This window comes from Bos mutus, chromosome 21, assembly GCF_027580195.1.
Source record: "Bos mutus isolate GX-2022 chromosome 21, NWIPB_WYAK_1.1, whole genome shotgun sequence".
Lineage (NCBI taxonomy): Eukaryota > Metazoa > Chordata > Mammalia > Artiodactyla > Bovidae > Bos > Bos mutus.
In genome coordinates this window covers 31,481,714-31,504,971 of record NC_091637.1, presented here as the reverse complement: position 1 = coordinate 31,504,971, position 23,258 = coordinate 31,481,714, and the positions used below count along the sequence as shown (strand labels likewise).

The 23,258-nt window shown below is 43.2% G+C and overlaps 1 long non-coding RNA gene across 1 annotated transcript in view; it reads right to left on the bottom strand.

Annotated features, from left to right (window-relative positions):
- The window catches only part of LOC138984416 (uncharacterized), a 46,156-nt gene that overhangs the window by 21,963 nt on the left and 935 nt on the right, over positions 1 to 23,258 (bottom strand). The window contains exon 2 of the long non-coding RNA XR_011461685.1: positions 9,573 to 9,621. This is a non-coding gene — a long non-coding RNA (uncharacterized lncRNA). The remainder of the gene's footprint in view (positions 1 to 9,572; positions 9,622 to 23,258) is intronic.

Here is a 23,258-nt window from a genome sequence, read left to right as displayed (position 1 = left end):
AACCTCTAAACTGCTTTACAGAGCACCAGCTTACACGCCTCCTGAAATGTATAGGAGTTTCCGGGGCTCCATGTCCTCTATAGCCTCACCGTTATTTGGTGTTATTTCGTCAGTAACTGTAAAAAAATATTTCAACTCATCATTTATCACACTTACTGAACCACTGAACTTTTTTCTCATGATCCCTTTTAATATCCCATGGAGGCAGTGTGCAGTAGGATACTTGGAGAGTAATGATCTAGACTTTCAGTTTTAAATAGGAGAAATCAAAACATTAGCTATAAGAATAAAGAACGAGCAGAGAAAGAGATGCTCAGAAGAGGAGACAAAGGCACAAAATCAGAACAGGCCTCCAGTGGAAAGGAGTGAGTTCAGTACATAAGAGATAACTTTGGGACTTCCCTGGTGCTACAGTGGATAAGGATCCACCTGCCAGTGGAGAGGACGGGGATCTGATCCCTGGTCTGGGAAGATCCCACGAGCCACAACTACAGAAGCCTGCTTTCTCTGGGGCCAGTGAGCCCCAACGACTGAGCCCGCATGCTGCAACTACTGAAGCCCGTGTGCCTAGAGCCTGTCTCTGCAACAAGAGAAGCCACCGCAAGAAGGCCATGCACCCCAACAAAGACTAGCCCCCACTGCTTACGACTAGGGAAAGCCTGTGTGCAACAAGAAAGATGCAGTGTGACCAAATAAATAAAAGTAAAAAAAAAATAACAATTTGGGAAAACTTCTGAGCCACATTTTTTGAGATTCAAAGGATTTCACATATATAAAACTGGAGCAGGCTATTACGCAGGAGAAAGAGAATTTAGAAATTATTAACATGATTGCAAAATGAAGGTCACTTTGAAGTGAAGTCAAAGTCGCTCAGTTGTGTCTGACTCTTTGTGACCCCATGGATTATACAGTCCATGGAATTCTCCAGGCCAGAATACTAGAGTGGGTAGCCGTTCCCTTCTCCAGGAGATCTTCCCAACCCAGGGATTGAACCCAGGTCTCCTGCATTCCAGGCAGATTCTTTACCAGCTGAGCCACAAGGGAAACCCTAGACTCCAATACACTGATGAAATAAACAGTTCATAAACACAAATCTTCAACTACAATTGTTTTTAATAGATAGTAGCTCTGAAGGTCACTTTAGAAGCATCCAAAAGGAGAATGCTGAAAATGCAAAAAGGGATGTGGCGAGAGAGAGCAAAGAGCTCAAGAAAGGGGAAAACATTCCTTAAGTAAGGAAAGATTTGAATTTATATTTGAAAAAGCACAGTACATCTCAGGAAAAACTTGATAAAGAACAATCAAGACCAACAGCAGTTGGTCCTGGCTTTTCAGCAGACTAATTAAAGAAAAATTAAGACTTCAAAAAAAGGACAGAAGTGATAGGAGAATTTAGTTTAAGGTAAAGATGGTATTTTAAATCAGAGGGGAAAATACCATTTAATAAGGGGTTTTGGTATAACTCACCATGTATCTTTAAAAAAAAAAAAAAAAGGATATCTTTCCATGTTACTTCCTCTCCTAAAATTCCAAATGGATCTTAATTGTAATAATGAAATTATAAAAATAATAGAAGAAAATCTGTATATTAGCTAAAGTGCTGTAAGGGGTAAATTCCAAAAATACCAGGCGCTTAGCACAACAGTTTAGTTTTTGCTCATGTGAAGTCCAACTGGAAGGGGTAGAGTGAGATGGGGATTTTGCTGCCCACAGTTTTCCCAAGACCCAGGATGAAAGAAGCACTGGCATCTTCAACAAGTGAGCTCCCGGGTTGCTCTGAGCATTGATTCCATCTGTCAGTCAGACAGTGAGAGACGATTATGCATGAGAAAGCACACACATCCAAGACAAGAAAGATAAGTGGGAATAACCTTTGAAACTGAGGGAATTTCAAAATTATAAGATGTTTCGCTGCATAACTCTATACAAATAACTTTGAAATATCTAGTTGAAATATTGATTTTCTAGGAATACATTATTTATTAAAACTGACCCCCGAAGAGAGAAAAAGTCTAAATAGATAAATCTACTAAAAGAAATAGAGAAAGTTGTTAAAGAGCTAATCCCTAAAAAAGATTTCAGGGGGGAGTTCTACAAAGCTGAAGGAACAGACATTCTCAATGCTCATTAAATTATTCCAGGGAATAGAGAATAATAGGCACATGAAGGAGGAGTGGGGAATTATCCAGCAAATGACTATGGAAGCTCAGGTTGCCTGATAACAAGCTGAATGTCCACTGAAAGCTACCCTTATCTCAACAGTCAAAGTTCAACTTTCCACCAGCCTGCCAGATGCCAGCAGTTAGTATTCTAGACAGCTCTCTGAGAAGCTGTCATCTAAACTTAGTCTGGACACCTGGGCTCCTCACTTATGAAAATCTTTCTTAAGCCAATTTAAGCTGAGTATCCATCTCTTATAAAAGACATGTCTTATTCAGTGGATAAACCATATTCTATTCAATTCTTAATGTAAATAGGAAATGATACATTGATTGAAATGTATACATGATTGAAATGATACACGATTGAAATACATTTGCTAGTAATTTAAAGATAAGTACTAATAATATGGCTGAGTGCCAAAGAACTGATGCTTTCGAACTGTGGTGCTGGAGAAGCCTTAGACAGCAAGGAGATGAAACCAGTCCATCCTAAAGGAAATCAACCCTGAATATTCATTGGAAGGACTGATGCTGAAGCTCCAATCCTTTGGCCACCTGATGCGAAGAGCGGACTCACCAGAAAAGACCCTGATGCTGGGAAAGATTGAGGGCAGGAGAAGGGAGGACAGAGGATGAGATGGCTGGATGGCATCACCAACTCAATGGACATGAGTTTGAGAAAACTCCAGGAGATAGTGAAGGACAGGGAAGCCTGGCGTGCTGCAGTTCATGGGGTTGCAAAGAGTCGGACACAACTTAGCGACTGAACAACAACTAATAATAATATGGACATGACATGGAAGTTAAAAACACAAGAGGAAAAACAAATAACAGTCAATGCTTTGTCAACCCAAAAAAATTCAGAAAAGGGAAAACAGAAGGTATTGAGAAAGAATAATTAACAGAAAACATGAAATTGAATGGCAGGAAGACCAAACATTTTATTGTTACAGTACACCTGTGACTTACACTTAAATTTCTTTATTGGGCACACACACACATATTCTTATACACAGTCATACACACAAATCCAGTTATAGACCAGTCAGTTACAAAATACTCACTTATAACAAAATAACAAAGATTAGCATGAAAGGTCTGGCAAAGATAATCCAGGCAAAAGCTGACAAAGCAATGTAGATATGTTCATATCAGACAAAGTAGAATTCAAGACAAGACACATTAAGCAAGATAAATAATATAAATTTTTTTCAAATAAAAAGTATAGCCTGCCAGAAAGATATGAAATAAAAAAGAATTTCAACCAAACCATAGGCATAGTGGAAGGGTTTATCATAACCTGAAATCAAATTGAGTAAAGAGAAGGTTTGAATATCAAATTTAAGAAGGTTTGAATATCAGATGTAACAAGCTTCATGTGTAGCCCAAAGGTAAACTATCTGTTTTATTTTCAGATCCTTATAGAGCAACAACAAAAATTCACCACATAACACACAGGCCACAAAAATCTCAGAAACCAAAAAGGAGAAATCAGATGAGCCACATTCCTTGCTCATAACGTAATAAATCTAGAAGTTAACAACAAAAAAATAAGGTCTTCACCTCAAGTCTAACCACTTGGAAATTTTCAAATATTCCTCTAACTCAGTTCTCAGTTCAGTTCAGTCTCTTAGTCATGTTCGACTCTTTGTGACCGCATGGATTGCAGCACACCAGGCCTTGTCCATCACCAACTCCCGGAGTTTACTCAAACTCATGTCCATTGAGTCGGTGATTCCTCTAACTAGCTCAAGTTAAACTGAAAAAGGTTTTAAATCTGATGACAAGACGCCTGAAAGGGCTAACAATATTTCACACCAAAACCTAAATACTCTGACTGAAGATTTCCTCAGAGCAGTGTCATAGTCTTAAACTGTTCTGTGTAAAGTCAATATTCCCTCCACAAAGATATTCCGAGTGCCTGCTATAGGCCAGCACAGCTCTAGGTGCTGAGGGTAGGGCGGTGACCAAAAGAGGGAAGGTTTCTCTGTGGAGCTTACAGGCAAGCAGATAAATGTCAGGATGGCTTTTTAGAATATCCTGAATATTCAATTCGAGAAGCTGGAAAGGTATAATAAAATACTCTCAGGAAAGTAAGAGAGAGGAATAAAGAAAGTGTAAAAAATTAATGACAGAAAAGTCAAACAGAATTGATAAAATTAAGATCTGATCAGACTGCTAGGTTGACAAAGAAGAAGAGAGACAAATCATGAAAAAGTATCCTTAGAAATGGCAAAGGGAATGATACAGAGAAGACTGTACAGATTTTACGCAAATGACATGTATAATACAATGTCAAAATTTTTTTGAAAACAGGTAATTTAGAAAGCTATTATGGATAAAATGGAAACATAACTAGAAATACGTAAATTACCTAAGTTGACTCAATAAGCGGTGGAATACTTGAGTGGTCCAGTAACTATAGAAGAAAGTGAAAAGATTGGTCAGGATCTAATCACCAAAACACGTAAATACCTCAGTGATTTCAAGGCAGACTCTGACAGTGGTGCTGATGACCCTATTTGTAGGGCAGCAATAGAGACGCAGACATAGAGAACAGACACACTTGGGGGGAAGGAGATGGTGGGACGAACTGAGAGAATGGAAACATATACATTACTGTACGTAAAACAGACCAAAAGTGGAAATTTGCTGTGTGACACCGAGAGCTCAGCCCAGTGCTCTGTGACAACCTAGAAGGGTGTGATGGGGAAGGAGACAGGAGGGAGGTTCAGGAGGGAGGGGACATATGTATACCTGTGGCTGATTCGTGTTGATGTATGGCAGAAACCAGCACAATATTATAAAGCAATTATCCTCCAATAAAAATAAATAAATAAATAATTCACAAAGTAGCCCTCAGAGGCAGTAGGAAGGCCCTGCTGGGGCTGGATTCAAGGCCTGCCTGCCACGGATGCTGAATGTTACTGAATCATCTTTCTACATCTCTTGAGATGATTGTATAATTTTTCTTGTTTGTTTCATAAATATAGTGAGTTATATTGATTGAATTTTTAACATTAAATCAAAATTGCATACTCAAAAAAAAAGTAGAGGCTGACAAAATTTCGAGGACTGCTGTTTTTACTTAATATGTAGAACATAAAGATGGAAAGAGACTCTTTGGCAAAGCTGGCATACCAAAATCTGATCCACAAAAAAAACACTGGAATTATAATTACAGGACTTTAGATGCACAAAGAATGAGAAGGCTTGGGCACAAACTGCCCAGAAGGAGTGTTACAATTGGAGGCACTACTGTGTGTTCACTTGAGCATATGCGTGGCCTGTCACCCAAACCCAGCTGTGGGGACGTCTCATATACTGTGGTCCTGCCCTCCATCACTCCTTATATCTGTAATTTCATGGAGTATTTCCTACAGCCAATTGACAGGCAAGGAAGAGAACAGAGAAGAGTTTACGAACAGCTTGTCCACTGAAAGTGGACTCCTGTGGTCCTGCTGTCCCATTCAGAGGTGGCCCCAGGAGAAGACGGGGAAGAGAAATCTTATCAAGGGCAAAATTTAAAACATTGTATCTTATTGGTCACTTTCCTTGAAGGCAAGATGGCCTGAGGTACAGATCTACATTGGTTCATGAGCAGTAGTTAATGGTCTGGCCAAATGATCAAGGGCTTGGAAAGAACAAGAGTGGAAATCAGTGACCATGTGGTCTGGGAAAGATAATGTGGATAGAGCTGTCAGAATTGACCCAGAGGCAGAGCCTACTGTGTCTCACATAGATGCTCTCCAAAATGCCCTCCGTGTGGAGGAAGTTCTCGATAACCAGGTGGACATGATCACCCACCCAGTGGGTGAGCTGACGTCTATCAACTTCTTTCCCCAGCTAGTCCTGGGCCTGCTCAGGAATAAAGTGGCTTTGGAGGCAGGAACAGAGACCACCTGGTTGAGTAGGTGGTCTAACAGCCGTTCCAAAGCTGACGCAGCCGCTGCTGCTGACAAGGGCCTAACTTTCAGCAGTAGAGACCAAGTCTACAAGTCTGATATCATACTACAGTGGAGAGGAACAGTCAACTCTATGATAGCGAGTTGCTTATATTGGACTCCTTCCATCATGGGGGAACAGTGATTTGTCCTCGTTGGAATAAATATGGATATTGGAGTTGAATAGGTATTTTCTTCATGCTTCCATCAGGACTGACATCCGTGGACTTCATAAATACGTCAGAACAACCCATACAATACTGCTTCTTCCCCAAACTCACTGTACAGCCAAAGAATGAAGCCGTGGGCCGATGGTCATGGGATTCACAGCTCTTATCATACACAGGAGAGCTGGCCCAAGAGAAGACTAAAGCAAACATTTAAAGGATCAGTCACGACACCCTGGTAGACAACACTCTGTGAGTTGGGATACTGTCCTCTAGGATGCGGCGTACGAGCTCAACCAGCAACCAACTTACAGTGATTGGTTTACAGCAACCCTGGAACCAAAGCATGAATGTGGGCTTGGCACGTGTCACCACTCCACCAAATAATCTCCTTTCAAAAAATTTGCTTTTTGTTTCCACATCTCTACACCTGCTGGTTTAGAGGTTTTGATATGCAAGGGAGGACAGCTTCTATCTGGAGACACACAATGGTTCCACTGAATAGGAAGTGAATACTGCCAACCAGCCATTAGGGGCTCTCATGCCAGTGGATGAACAGGCCCAAGGGAGATCGTGGTGTTAGCTGGAATGATTGATTTACAAGTGTGCTGTCCAATACTGTAGCCACTAGCCACCTGTGGCTATTATATTCAAATTTAATTTAAACTAAATTAGTAATTCAGTTTCTTCAGTCACACTAGCCACATTTCAAGTGGTCAGTATCCATACATGGCTATGTGTGTGTTGCTCAGTCGTGTCAGACTCTTTGCAGCCCCAGGGACAGGAGCCATCCAGGCTCCTCGGTCCATGGGATTCTCCAGGCAAGAATGCTGGAGTGGGCTACTGTGCCCTCTTCCAGGGGATCTTTCCAACCCAGGGACTGAACCCACATCTCATGTGTCTCCTGAATTGGAAGGCAGATTCTTACTACTGAGCCACCTGGCTATAACATATGCTTATTGGCTACCATTTTACCCAGAGAAGATGTGGAACATGTCCATCATTGCAGAAAGTTCTACTGGACAGCACTGACTGACGGTACTAATGGGTACTAAAGGGTAATGGGGAGGTCATTACAATAGTACATGAAGAAATGAGGTTGACTCTCAGGAACCCTCTGCTCTGCCTGCTAGTACTGCCATGAGTAACTTCCAGTATGGAAGCAAGATTACAACAAAGATGTTAGGCAAGACCACTAGGGCCCAGACCCCTCAGGAATGATGGCGTAGGCCACTCTGACACATGGCCTAGAATCCCCGCCAGATGAGGTGTTGGCCAAAGGCAAAGTCATCATGCAATAGATGGTAGAGGAAGGAGGTTATACACCCGAGTCAAGGCACAGAGCCCCGTATTCTCTACCCATATTTCCTTCCCTGCTCTGCCATCTACACATTTATATACTTTAATGAATTTCTCTTGTATTTCCCTTTAGTCCATGCTTGTATATATTGTTTGAAGAGTATTGAGAGAGAATTGGGACAGAATTAGAGAAGAAATGGACCTTGCCCAGAACTTGGAGTTGTTCAGAGTAACTGATAGAGAGTGAAGATATTTTCAGTTTGCCAGACTGGATTTTTTTTTTTTTTTGCACTTCAGCATGGGAAGAAGTCTGAATTCTGGTAGGACTTGGTTGGTTTTGTTGGCTTCCCGGAGTGCGGCTCTTCCGATAGTTTTCCAGTGTTAAAGAAGAGTTGGTTTTCGTTGTTTGCAGTCAACGCCTCTGACTGGTACAGAGATATAAATACTGACGAGGAATAGACCACATGCTATTTGCAGATGACGTGCTTGGCTTCCCAGAAATTCCTAGAGAATAAGCAGAAAAAAGAAAAAAACGACAGGAAATAATTTACTGTGGCGACCAGATACAAAATTGCTTTTGTATTTATCAGCTTCATTCTGGAAGGAAATGTGATCTTTAAAAATTTTTGATGTAAAATAAAACCAGACCCAGAAGGCTTTGAATATCAGACCGTTTTGTCCTGAAGGTGCTGAGGAGAAGTGAGACCTGTGTTAGGAAGCCAAACACAGGAGTGTGTGGGAGGGTGGGAGCTCACTGGGCCTGGCCTGTTCCTCCTGAGAGGTGCCTGCTGCTGCTGCTGCCTGGAGCAGGGGCTGGGGATGGCTCAGATGGAGAGCAGCACCAGCTGCAGTGCACTCTGGTGGGGCCTATGAGGTCCAAAGTGGCTGGAGAGAGCTGGGAGGGGGGAATGAGAGTCCCGTGCAGCCCCCCAGGCCACAGCATATCCAAGGCCCTAAGCTTATACAGCCTCAGATATGCAGATGATACCACTCTCATGGCAGAAAGTGAAGAGGAACAAAGAGCCTTTTGATGAAGGTGAAAGAGGAGAGTGAAAAAGCTGGCTTAAAACTCAATATTCAAAAAATTAAGATCCTGGCATCCGGTCCCATCACTTCATGGCAAATAGATGGGGGAAATGTGGAAACAGTGGCAGATTTTGCTTTCTTAGCTTCTAAAGTCACTGTGGACGGTGACTGCAACCATGAAATTAAAAGACACTTGCTCATTGGAAGAAAGGCCATGATAGACCTAGGCAGAGTATTAAAAAGCAGATACACCACTTTGCCAACAAAGCTTTGTCTAGTGAAAGCTATTGTTTTTCCAGTAGTCGGGGACAGATGTGGAAGTTGAACCATAAAGAAGGCTGAGCACAGAAGAATTGATGCTTTCCAACTATGATGCTGGAGAAGACTCTTGAGAATCCCTTGGACTGCAAGGAGATCAAACCAGTCAATCCTAAAGGAAATCAACCCTGAATATTCACTGGAAGGACTGATGCTGAAGCTGAAACTCCAATATTTTGGCCACCTGATGTGAAGAGCTGACTCAATGTAAAAGACCCTGATGCTGGGAAAGATTGAAGGCACAAGGAAAAGAGCACAGAAGAAGTTGAGATGGTTGGATAGCATCACCAACTCAATGAACATGAATTTGAACAAACTCTGGGAGATAGTGGAAGACAGGGAAGCCTGGCATGCTGCAATCCATGTGGTCCCAAAGAGTGGGACACGACTGAGCGACTGAACAACAACAAAGCTTAAACAATTGGAGGCCTTCTAAAAGGAAATCTAATACAAATTATAAGTACAAAATCAGGGACAAACACGAATAGTTACTTAGAATGAGAAAAGAAATGAAAACAACCCACGGACAAGAAAAGTTGATCTACCACAAATATCACAAAATCCCCCCAGAGAGCATAATATTTTTAATATTCTATATTTTTAATGTGCCTAGCACATCTTTTAATACCTTGTGTTCCTTGACTTTGGCTACATACCTTTTGATGGCCTCTTCATATGGCAATAGTATATAGTGTATGGCATTTCCTGTAAGGAGAACAGAAAGATAACTCAGTATCTCCCCTGGTGTGGTAGCTAGTTTTATTAATAGTTTAGGGAAGTTTCTTTCAGTTTCACATCTTGTTGGTAAAGTTGTAAATTTTTAGGATTGTTTTCAAATTGGGGGAAACTTCTATCCCGCTTCTTTTATACACGAGCTGTAAGCTTTCAGGGTAAGGACCCATCTTAAGAACTCTAAACTGATGGCTCGTTACCCAAAGCAATTCCGATGCATTCGCAAATTGCTACTACATCACTTTGAGCTACACAGTTGTGTACTGAAATTTCTCTTATGCTACACACACTGTACTTACTGATGAGCGTGTGTAGGAGTTTTGTCATTGCAATCCTCGTTTCTCTAGGCTGTCTCGTTGTATTGGTAGCAATTTTGTGTGCCATTTCATCTGGAACTTCCAGGCCTCATCAGGACACGATGCATTAGTTACACGATGCATCAGTCAGCCCAAAATGTGATTCCATATATTGGGATGAGTAAAACATGCAACTTCACACACAGAAGCACCCCTTGTTTGTAGGACTGCTACAGTGCTCAAGTCCTACAGACAATTGACTTCTGATATGTTTTATTTTGCATCCCATTAAAGAGAAACAAAATGTATAGTACATTTAGAATTGTATATGTGGCATTGCCAAGTATATTCTTCAACAGGAGGGATTTCCATTTTGATGGGCATCCATGAGAAATGAATCTATCCTCTGGTGGCGGAAGAATTTTCCCCAAACTAGTTTCTGGCTCTGTACCCTTCACACTTTGTTCCTCCTCCACAACCTTCCAGGGCTGGGTGTAGACACATCCATGTTTCAGTATGGCCTCTGGGCTGCATCTTCCTGTCCTGATAACGAGTGAGTCCACGTGGTGGGCATTGGTGGTTAGAAGAATTATTGCCAGAATGACTAGCAATATACAGAAGTGCCTATACACAGAAGTGCCTATAAACTACATAAATATATCCACTAAGTCAAATAAATTGTGTCTCAGACTCAGCTTGCCCTTAACCAGATCCCAAAGATGCCCATGGCCATACAACATCATCCAACATGAGTGGAAGTATGACAGAGACCTTACGGTGGAAGAGATAGTGGTCTTAACTGAAACATTTTACTTTTATAAGTTTTACAGAAACATTTATGACCATGTAAATGCATTGCTGGGCTGCCTCCCAGGGCTTTGGAGGAAGCCTGTGTAAATGAGCTTAATTAACATCACAGAATAGCTTCCTTCAGGAGCTGAGGGACCAGGGAACAGTCCCATTAATCATTCCTCTCACCAAAAAAAGCACACCACAGTCCACACAATGCCCCTCAGGCTCACGCTTTCATCTTTGCTCACTGCCGCGTCTCAGGCAGACACCATTGGTCCCGGTCCACAGATGAAAAATGGACGCCCAGAGAGGAAGGACCCTTGGCCACCGTCACACAGCTGGCAGGTAACAGAGCCCAGCTCTTGTGTCCCAGTCCAGAGCTCAGGCGCTGCACCAGTTCCTGAACTGTCTCCTTTGCCCCCGTAGTCATCCTGACAGAAGGCCGAGGACGGGGTTGCACCTCTGTTTATAGAGGTGGTAGCCTTTGTCGTCACTCCTCATACCCACACTGACAGGACAGTTGGCAGGGCACTTTCATGCTCAGGAGTTTGTTTAACTCACAGCAGTCTGCAGTGTTATCCTCATTTTTCAGTAGAGGTTCATGGACATCACGTGGCCTGATGAAGACCCAAGTGCAAGGCTGTAGGAGGAGAGGCGCTGGAAACCAGGTCTCCCCACTCCTGCTTCAAGGCTCTTTTCACCACCCTTTGCTTGTTTCCCCTTTTGAGACCAAAGGGACCTCAGAGCATCATCTAGCCCAGTCCCCTTGTCCTGTAAATGAGAAGCTGAAGCCCAGAGAGAAGGGACTTGCCCAGGTCACACAGGAAGTGAGCAGAAGCTCCTAAGCTGTACAGTTTGTCTCTCTGCCTCTTTTCTCCAGGCGCTGTAGAGCCATCGTCTGCCCCTCAGTGTCTAGGACGGCCCATTGCAGGCTGGCTCTTTAACCTCTGAGTCATCAGGCAACAGCCAGCCTATCACTACCTATCACTACCCAGCGAGCCTATCACTGCAGTCCTGCCCAAATCCCTCTTCTTTGAAACTTGTCTCTAACCACAGCCCCTATTGAACAGGGAGAAGAGGCTCAGGCAGCCATGTTTGTGCTGAGTAACCCCCCATCCAGTTTGAGCAAAGCTAGAGTGAGTCCAGCTCTGGTGCTGACGCTTGAATAGGTTGGGAGTCTAAGTGATGGAGAAGAAGCCAGACAGAAGCAAGTGCAAAGCTCCCTGACAGAAAGGCAAAAGCGTAAGAGACAACCCCCTGTCCCATAAGTTTCCCTATCGCATGATTGCTAGGACTACTGGGTCCAGGTTATTTTTCTGTAGGATACATCAGCACACTTTCACCTCTGAGTCTGGTAAGTGGGTTTTTGCACCATGCATTTCAGACATTATAGAATTAGTTTTTAAGCAAGTTTAATGGGTAATACCTTCCTTCACATGGTTCACAAATCAAAACAAAAAGGCATACATTCTAAGGTCATGCTTCCTCCCCTGTCCCTATACACCCAGCTCCTTAGCCTCAGAGGTAACCACCTTTGTAATTTCTAGTATATCTTTTACAGCTTTCTTTATGCAGATATAAGCAAATGTGAATATATGCTTCTTACTCCCCAATTCTCTTCCTTGGGCCAAGGTAGCATACTGTATATATTGTTCTGTATTGCTTTTTTCGCTTAATCATCCTGGCAATCATTGCATATGGTAAAGTGATACAATTGTTTTGTTTACAGTCAAATCCATAGTTTACATCAGGGTTCACTCTGTGTGCTGTACACTTTGTAGATTTGGGCAAGTATATAATGGCATGTATCCACCATTACTGTCTCATACAGAGTAGTTTCACTGCCTCAAAAATCCACTGTTCTTAAGCTGACATAGTAGATGCAGAGCCAGGACTTCACTCTAAGATATTGGACCGAAAGACCAGGCTCCTTCCACTGATTGGAGCAGCGCTGTCTCCACTCGTATTAGAAATGAACAGCTTTCACGCTGGTTCTTTACTCTTTTTCTACCCTCTGTGCAACACACTGGGGGTGTTGACAAAGCTGGGCCCAAATGATGGAAAAGAGCAATTTTCCTGCAGTGTGAGGCATGGGAGGCAATATTTGTCTATTTTTGTCTGCATGCACACACCAGGGCACAGCTACCAGGGTCAGTAGGTCTTATGAGAGTAAATGGGGCTGTCGTTGACTTTTCAGTGCGCCAGCATCTTCATATGTGTGGCGGCCTTAATACCACCAGAATCGCATATGATAGGAGCTCCTAGCCCAGAAAGAGCCACACTGTTCAACTACAGACTTACTAAGGTCCTCCCTAGGTCATGGGATAAAGAGACACATAAGAAACAGGGGCTTATAGCACAGTCTATCAGGACCCAGTGTGGCAAGTGGTTTTGAAATGGAACAGGACACTCCTGAGGCTTCCCTGGTGGCTCAGTGGTAAAGAATCCACCTGCCAGGGCAGGGGACAGGTTCAGTCCCTGGGTTGGGAAGATCCCCTGGAGAGGGAAATGGCAACCCACACCAGTATTCTTGCCTGGGAGGTCTCATGGACAGAGGAGCCTGGCGGACTGTAGTCCATGAGGTTGCAACGAGTTGGCCAGGACTTAAACGACAACAAAGGACCCTATTGTCCTTGCCCCTATCTCCTCTATCTGCCTTTTGTCTGTGAAAAAACTTTAGCCAAAGAATAAGTTTAATCAGAGAAGCAAGAAAATGCAGAAACAAAGGAAAACCGTTAAAGGAGACAAAATAATAATAATGTAGTCATTAATAGTCAAGGACCTTTAATTCCTTCTCAAGGGCTATAGACAATATTCTGAGCCATGTCCTGTAAACTGTCTTATGGATACTGAAACCCCACCAGGTGGAAAAATTAACGTGATGACTGACTGTAGCCATGACATAAGCTGTCACAAGCCCAAGAATTGGTCTCAAGGAAATGGAAACAAACCAACCCTGGAACTGAAGATTAACTGTACTTAAAACAATCAAGATGACACAGGTCAGACCAGCAATGACCAATTTCAAAATGACTGTCAGAGCTGACTGCACTGTTTCTGCATGTAGCCCCCTCCCTCTCTCTGTAAAAGCTCTTGCTCCCTGATTCTCCGGTGGTGGATGGGCAGAGGGAATCAGCATCTGTACAGCTGTTGGCCCCCCTCCACACCAAGGTTGCCAACCTCCAAAATAAAGCAAGCTTTCCTTTCCACCAACCTGGCCTCTTCATTGGCTTATAAGCAGCAAGTAGCCAGACCTGTGTTCAGTAACGGTTTGATGGAAGAATGCATGGGGGGAGAGGGAGCTGTCAGCATTCAGGGAAGAGGATTTACCCCAGCCTGAGGGGGTAGATCAGAAAGATTTTTTTGGAGGGGTTGCCTGAGCTGAATTTTGAAGGGTAAACAGTCCTTCAAGGTAAAGCTGGATGAGAATGGGCATTCCAGTCCACATGTGTAACATATTCAAAGGCCGGGAGGAGAGTGAGGACAAGGCCGTTTTTGAAAACTGTTAAGTGGCTCAGTGTATCCTGAGCCTCAGCCAGGGGCTTTGTTACAAAGAGTCATTCAGCCAAGCTGGGACTTCGGTCTCTATTCAGTAGACAATGAGAATTATTAAAATCCTGTAAGTGAAGGTAAGGCATGGTCAGAGTTGCATTTTAGAAAGGTCATTCTGGGAGATGTCTTGTTCTAAATGGTGTCTAGAGAGCAGCCCCCATTACAGCCTTCTGCACTTCTCACCAGAAAAAGCACAAAAATGCCAAACAATTTTGAAAATCAAAACTGACAGACAATCAATTACTAGCATCTGAAAGGCAAAACAATTGCTTGCCTGTGCTTCAACTAGGAAACAAAGCAATCCATTCGCATAAATAAAGACAGAAATACACTTAATTCTCCTGCAGTCCAGAGATCCAAGCTATCTAACAACTGGAAAATTGGGCAGCTGCCCCTGGGCTGTAAATGGGATGGGTTTTTTTCTTTTTTAGATATTCAGCACACTGTTCTTAAATTCCTGTCCTTCTTGCACCTACCTTTTTGCAACTAAATGAAGTTGCAACCCCAAAATAACAAAAGGAGAGAAGGTAGGGCAGCCTGAGGCTGGCACTTAGCCTCCTGAAGGTGAAGAGTCTCAAGGTAAAGCACTGAGGTGGGAACAAGGATGGACGGGGAGACCCGGTGATGACCCAGGACACTTTTTCACAAACTCCACTGATCAGAATGGGAGACCAGACAACGGGAACAGAAGAGGATCCCTTTCCCTCATAGACTAAGAAGCTAGAGAAAGAACAGAAAACTGAGCTCAAGCGAAGTAGAAGGAAGGAAATACCAAGACCAAAAATGAATGAAATAGGGAAACAATCAATTAATTTATTCATTAAATTTAGCAATGTTGCTGGAAACATTGTCTTTATGCAACTACCAATACTTCTACTAACCAGTACCAGTTACCAGTACTTCTACTAACCAGCTACAATTTATGAAATTCAAAAATAAGACAATTCACAAGGACATCCAAAAGGCAACAAATATCTAGGAACAAATCTAATGAAAAGTGTATAAGACTACACACATTACTGAGAGAAATGAACGAAGACCTAAATAAAGGAAGGGAGGGAAATACCATATTCATGGATTGGAAGATTCAGGAATATTCACAGAAATATCAGTCTCAATAACCTAAAAACTGGAGACAATCCAAATGTTCTTTACCAAAAGAATGCATTGTTTCATCTTGACATAATCATACAACTGAATGTATTCAATGCTGAGAATGAATAAATTACTGCTACTTGCAGCAACATGGATGAATCCTATAAATATAGCATGGAGTGAAGGAAGCTAAACTCAGAAGAGTACATATCATATGACTTCATTTATAAAAAGTTAAAAAACAGACAAAACTAATCTATGGTGTTAGAAGTCATGATAATAGGAGATACTGACCAAGAAGGGCTATGAGAGAAGATTTCTGATGCTGGTCACCCTCTATTTCTTGACCTGGGTGGTGATTTCACAAGTGTGTTCATTCTGTTAAAATCAAGCTGGGCTTTGTGCATTTTTCTGAATGCATGTTTTCATACAGTAAAAATTTTAATAAAAATGAGATAATTTAGGAAAAGGAAACTTGCGATATAAAGAACTTACAAGGCTTCTCAAATGCCGTGATCCCGTCGAGTTCTGTGTCGTATGTGGACTCTGCTGCTCAGTAGTAGAGCTGAGCACTTTACTTACTTATGTATTCAATTCTTGCCAGTTAAATAGTGCTCTATGAAATAGGTGTTATTCTTAACACTCACCTCACCCTCTTTTGAAGAGACTGCAAAAATCTGAATGAAAATATCAGCAAATATCACTCGTCATTTTACAGATGAGGAAACAGGCCCAGGGAGTTTAAAGTAACTTCTCCAAGGCCACATAATGACCGAGGGCTGAGAACCAAGAGTCAGTCTGAGCAGTCTGGGCCCAGGACCCAAGTTTCCTGTCACTTCCCTGAATCAGCTTGTCAGCTGTTTCTCTTCTGTTCCACTCCTCTCTCAGTTCCTGGAAAAGTGTTTCTCAGCCTCCATAATTCATCCCACAATTCGTGTGGTATCTTTGCCATGTTTGATGACACTGAAAACAATAATGATTCCTATTGTGTTTCTGCACTTGCCCATAATGGACAAACTTTTTAAGAGCTTGGAGCACTGTGCCAGGAAACCAGCTGAACAAAAAGGCTTCTGTATTTTTGTCAGTAGAAGCAGAGTTGTGAAGGGCAGCATAATGTGCGTGTTCACTGCCAAGAAACTTGCATAATGATTTTCTGCATCTTTAAATCTCTGAATCCATTAAGGCTCTCTAATTGGTATTGAGTAATACATCATGTGAATGGCAAGTATTATTCACATCTATCCCCTTGCTTCTCTTCATATAATCTTTTATCTAGGAAATGTTAAATTGTCTCAGTTATCTATGCATGAAACAGTTGGAATCCTCAGTGTATTTTCAGCTATGTAAAATGTAAAAATGTAGAGAAAAAATTTTAAGGAAATATACCAAATTATTAACAGTAGTTATCTCAGAATTGTAACTTTTGGGGTTTTTCGTGGGATTTTTTTTGTATTCTCAAATTTTCTGCATTGAATATATATCAATTTTGAAATAACAATTTTAAAATTAGCTTAGAGTATATAAATTTTTATATAGTTAAATAATTGCAATTATGTCAACATATATATGTAGTAAAAGACTGGAAGAAATTACTCATAATTTATTTTGTTCTGGATGTAGAGCAATGAGTTTTTGTCTTCCTTCTACTCTATGACATTTTCTAAATTTTTTTAGTGGTCATTCTATCAGTCAAGATTCTTGAATGGGGATCCTTCCAAACAGGTAAGGGGTTCAAATGTGGGAAAACTTAAAAAAAACACACAAATGTTTGCTACAAGCAGATATTATTGTTCAGTCGCTCAGTTGTATCCGATTCTTTGCGACCCTGTGGACTGTAGCCCGCCAGGCTTCTCTATGCATAGGATTCTCCAGGCAAGAATACTGGAGTGGGTTGCCAAGTTCTCCTCCAGGGGATCTTTCCAACCCAAGGATTGAACCCGAGTCTCTCGTATCTCCTGCATTGGCAGGCAGGTTCTTTACCACTAGCGCCACCTGGGAGACCTATATATCTGTATCTACATTTTTTTCTCCTGTGTTCCAAATGGGGCTGTAGAGCTGGTTTAATAAAGACACTAATCACTATAAGCAGATACAGATTTTACAGTGCAAAAAATAAATTTATCGTTTCCTTTTTTGGTAAAACATAGCCACTTTGTGTCACACAATGTGAAATCAGACTTCATTTTACTTCATATGATATAGCTTAAGAAACAGGGTTTACTGGGGAAAGTTATCAGCTGAGAGTCAGTAAGAGAAGACATACATGCCCCAGCCTCCCCTCGCCCCCCAAATAGATGGGCCACGGTCAGGTGCAGCGGGACACACAGTGGGTCTGCATTTCTGGGGATGAACCTCAGCCCCTCATTTGCTCTTTTTCTACTTTACCAGGGGATAAAATCAGCCTGCTTGAGCATAGGGCAGTCAGAATTTAGAATGCCAGGAGTTATCCAGAAGGCTGGTTTTCCAGAAGGAAGGATTCTCCCACTGGGTGGAAGTGGTCAGTGAGGGACAGTAGGAGTCATGAGGTCCAGGACTTGGCCCGGGTACCGTGATAGGTGTGCTGCTCACTGATCGAAGAGAGGGGCAGGTTCAGGGAAACAGCGAGCTCAGTTTGGGACACGAGGAGTCCGGACAATATATGTCACCACCACAAGGTCAGGTCCCCATCATACACTCTCATAGTGCCCTGAACCTTTAAATTGCACACAGGAGATGCACATTCGATCCTGGGTTCAAGAAGATCCCCTAGAGGAGGCATGGCAACCCACTTCAGTATTCTTGCCTGGGAAGTCCCATGGACAGATTAGCCTGGCGGGCTACAGTCCATGGGTTTACAGAGTCGGACACAACTGAAGCGACTGAGCATGCGTGCATCCCAAGTGCAATAAGTCAATCATGGCATGATTAGCATTGAACCTCCCTTCTGGATGGATAGTGAGCTCCCTAAGGTCTTTGCCCAGGTCTAACCACTTCACTACTGTACCTCCAGCACTTGACATAGGGTCAGGCACAGAGCAGGAAACTAGTAGATATGTGCTGAATGGATTAAAGAATATACCTGGAGCCATGCAGCAGGCTGTCGGGTACATGGATAGGAAACTGAAAGATCTAGGAGGAAACTCTAGAGTCAGGAAAGCTATGCATTTGGGTGGTAACTGAACCCAAGGCACTGGGTCAGATGGCTCAGGGCAGGTGAGAAAAGTCCGAGAGCCTAAGTCAAAGTCCTGGGAAACACCATCATCCAAGAGGGCTCAGGAAGAAGAGCAGCTGGAGAGGAGGTGGAGAACTAAGTGGGAAGGGGGTGGAGAATTCTCTAGTGGTCCAGTGGTAAGTCCACTGATGGACTCAAGTTGTGTCCACTTCTTGTCTATTGTAAATAATGCTGCAGTAAATGTGAGAGTGGGCTTCCCAGGTGGCACTAGTGGTAAAGAACCCCCTTGCCAACGCAGGAGACATAAGAGACGTGGGTTCAATCCCAGGGTTGGGAAGATCCCCTGGAGGAGGACATGGCAACCCACTCCAGTATTCTTGCCTGGAGAATCCCATGGACAGAGGAGCCTGATGGGCTACAGCTCATAGGGTTGCAAAGAGACATGACTGAAGCGACCTAGCACACATGCACAAGTGATTAAGACTCCATACTTTCATTGCAGGGGGCACGGGTTGGATCCCTGGTCAGGAAACTAAGTCCCACATGCCACGGGGTACAGCCAAAAAGAGAGAGAGGAGGGTATCCTGGAAGCTACAGGAGGAGAAATATTTAAACAAAGAGAAGTCAGTGGAATCAAATACTGGTGAGAGGCCTTGTGAGATGAACGACACCAATGCTTATGAAACCCTTGGGTGCCAGGCACTGTTCTGACAGCTCTGTGTGTCTTAACTTGCTTAATTCTCACAAGGTAGGGACTATCATCATGATCTCCCCCGCTTCCCAAAGACGAGGGTATCAAGACACAGAGAGGTCACCGAGCTAGTAAATGGGAGGGCTACAGTTTGAACCCAGGCTGTCTCCAAGCCTGTGCTCTTCCCTGTTACAGACACTGCCCTAGAAGAGAGGGAACAGATAAGGTCATTGGCAACACTGGCAATTTCAGTGACGCTATAGGGTAAAACCACAAGGCAGTGAGTAAAAAAAAAAAGTGAGTTGGAAGCAAGAGAGTACAGACCAGCAGGCCAGCCCTTAACTACAAAGAGTGGTCTGACTGTGTCACCTGGGGGCTCATTAGACATGAAGAATCTTGGGCCCAGCCCCATCTTCTGAAACAGACCCTGCAATTAACAAGTTCCTCAGGTGATTCACATGCGCGCTGAAGTCTCAGCGAGCTGATCTTTCAGAACTAGATGAGCTTTCAGGAACGTTGATGGAGAGAAGAGAGAAAGAAAAATGCAGTTTTTCTTTTTTGGTTGGAGAGACTGAAGCAGGTTATAAATTTAGAACAGTGGTTTGCAACCCTGACTCCACATTAAAAACATGTAGTGTGCCGAGGCCAATGCCCAGAAGAAAGTCTTGTAGTCCTGGTGATCCAAATACGGGGGCAAGGTAGGGAGACTCACACAAGGAATCAAAGTAAGGAAGGACAGGATGGAGGTGCAGGTGCCAGGGAATTAAGGCCTCCTCAGGTAACTGGGACCCATTCCAGTGTTCTTGCCTGGAGAATCCCAGGGACGGGGGAGCCTGGTGGGCTGCCTTCTATGGGGTCACACAGAGTCGGACATGACTGAAGCGACTTAGCAGCAGCAGCAGCAGGTAACTGGGAAGGTTTGAGGCTGAAGAAATGCAAAGAAGATGTTTTGGGGAAGGAAGAAAAGCATCACAGTAAAGCAGAGAGAAACATTTTAGAGTATGGGGACCAGCAAGGAGATAGACTATCAAAGGGAATAACTCCTAAGAGTTAGGATTGATTGATTGACTTCTTACATTTTAACTGGGATATGATGTAGCAAGAATGGTGCTTTTAAAACTGAAGTCAGATGGTGTTCCTAGCCTGCTCAAAGCCTTGCAGTATCTTTCCATCACATATGGCTTACTAGGCCCTTGGTGATCTGGCTTTGCTGACTGCATTCTCTGCTTTCCACTGACCTCCTGCACACTAGGCTCTTTAATGTTCTTTTTCCTACTGATCCCATTTCTGCTTCAGGGCCCTTGTACTTACTATTCTTATCTTTGGTTCTTCTCTAAATATTCACACAGCCTGCTGCCTAACTTCAGCTGGGTCTCCTTCCATGTCCTCTCAGAGGATTTCTCTCATCACTCTCTATGCCTTTCCTCTGAATTCTTTTCTTTTTAAAATATTTATTTTATTTTTTATTTTTAATTAGGCTATAGTTGCTTTTCAGTGTTGTGTTAGTTTCTACCGTACAAGAACATAAATCAGCTATATATATCCTCTCTCTCTTGAGCCTCCCTCACACCCACCCACATCACAGCCCTCTAGGTCATCACAGAGCACTAGAGCTGAGCTCCTTGTGCTAAACAGCTGCTTCCCACTAGCTAGCTATTTTACACATGGTGACCTGCCTCTTGAGAAACCTATATGCAGATCAGGAAGCAACAGTTAGAACTGGACATGGAACAACAGACTGGTTCCAAATAGGAAAAGGAGTACGTCAAGGCTGTATATTGTCACCCTGCTTATTTAACTTATATGCAGAGTACATCATGAGAAACACTGGGCTGGAGGAAGCACAAGCTGGAATCAAGATTGCTGGGAGAAATATCAATAATCTCAGATATGCAGATGACACCACCCTTATGGCAGAAAGTGAAGAAGAACTAAAGAGCCTCTTGATGAAAGTGAAAGAGCAGAGTGAAAAAGTTGGCTTAAAGCTCAACATTCAGAAAACTAAGATCATGGCATCCAGTCCCATCACTTCATGGGAAATAGATTGGGAAACAGTGGAAACAGTGGCTGACTTTATTTTTCTGGGCTCCAAAATCACTGCATATGGTGATTGCAGCCATGAAATTAAAAGACGCTTACTCCTTAGAAGGAAGTTATGACCAACCTAGACAACATATTAAAAAGCAGAGACATTACTTTGCCAGAAAAGGTCCATCTAGTCAAGGCTATGGTTTTTCCAGTAGTCATGTATGGATGTGAGAGTTGGACTATAAAGAAAGCTGAGTGCAGAAGAACTGATGCTTTTGGACTATGGTGTTGGAGAAGGCTCTTGAGAGCCCCTTGGACTGCAAGGAGATCCAACCAGTCCATCCTAAAGGAGATCAGTCCTGGGTGTTCATTGGTAGGACTGATTTTGAAGCTGAAACTCCAATACTTTGGCCACCTGATGCGAAGAGCTGACTTATTTGAAAAGCCCCTGATGCTGGGAAAGATTGAAGGCAGGAGAAGAAGGGGATGACAGAGGATGAGATGGTTGGTGGCGTCACCGACTCAATGAACATGGGTTTGGGTGGATTCCGGGAGCTGGTGATGGAAGGGAGGCCTTGAGTGCTGGGGTTCATGGTGTTGCAAACAGTTGGACACGACTGAGTGACTGAACTGAACTGAGAGCATATATGTCAATGCTTTCTGAATTATTTTCTATCACTACTCAATATCATGTCATAAACCTACCTGCCTATTTGTTTAAGGTCTACCTCCTCTACCAGAAAGTGAGCTCCATGGGGGCAAGGATTTGTCTTGCTCACTGTTAAATACTCAACACCTAGAACTGTGAGGCACAGAGGTGGTACTTGCAAAAAGTTTAATGAATGAATAGCTGGCTGCTGCTGCTTGGTGCCAATCAATAGGAGTTTGAGATGAAAAGGTGTTGCTGAGAGTGCCTGGAGAAGGTGATTATCTAGGGAGACTGTAGAGAACGAGATAATTAAGGACAAGCAAATGGCCATCTTTGAGGAGGGCGTGCAGAGTTGTAATGGCAGGTAAGACAGTAAACAGTTTTGTGTGTGGCTGAGAATGTGGTTTCTGCCCTACACCACCTACTCTCTGTGTGGCTCTGGGTAAATTTGTTAATCTTTCTAAGCCTCAATTACCCACCAGTAAAATGAGGCTGATAACCGTGATGCATGCATGCGTGCTAAGTTACTTCAGCCGTGTCCAACTCTGTGCGACCCCATAGATGGCAGCCCATCAGGCTCCTCTGTCCCTGGGATTCTCCAGGCACGAATACTGGAGTGGGTTGCCATTTCCTTCTCTATAATACCTTCCACCTAAAGGTTGTGATGGAAATTAGTTGAGCAAATGGTCATAAAAAGCCTAGCACAGGGTAAGCTCTCAATAATTGCTAATTAATATGATCAATCCCAGATTGGGAGAAGAGTGTGAAACGTTGCAATATAAAACAATGTTTATGTAATTCTGCTAAATCTTGTTCCCCTTTGGAATAGTCTACCCAGGAATAGACTCGATGCGTTTGTTACCTTGTCCCCAACCACACACATACACGAAAATGTCTCTGCCTTGCCAACCCCATCACCAGCCTTTTCTCCTTTCCGATGACTCTTCTGGGAGCTAGCCTAGGGCTTGACACAATAAGTTCTCCATAATTATTTGTTGATGTTCATTGCACGGCTCCCAGACAATGCTTAGGTGTTACTTTGTCAGGAAAATCTCAGTGTGGAGTGGGAGATAATTAGTTGTCTCTGACTTCCTTAGGAGAACGAACTAGGTAGAAAGATGGCGTTCTTCGGGCTCTGAATAACCTATAAGCCTGGCATGGCAAACGTAGCTCAATAGGAAGGGATTGGGTTTGGTCCTCTGGAACTTCCCTAGTGAACCATCTGCATCCCAAGGGCGGCCAGAGGCCAAGGGCGCTGAGCCCGCGTCTCCTTTAAGAGGTGTGGCCTCGCTGTAGCCACCACAGGAGTGATTGGCTGAAGCTGCCTGTCCCGGGGCGGGACTCGGTTGCTAGGGA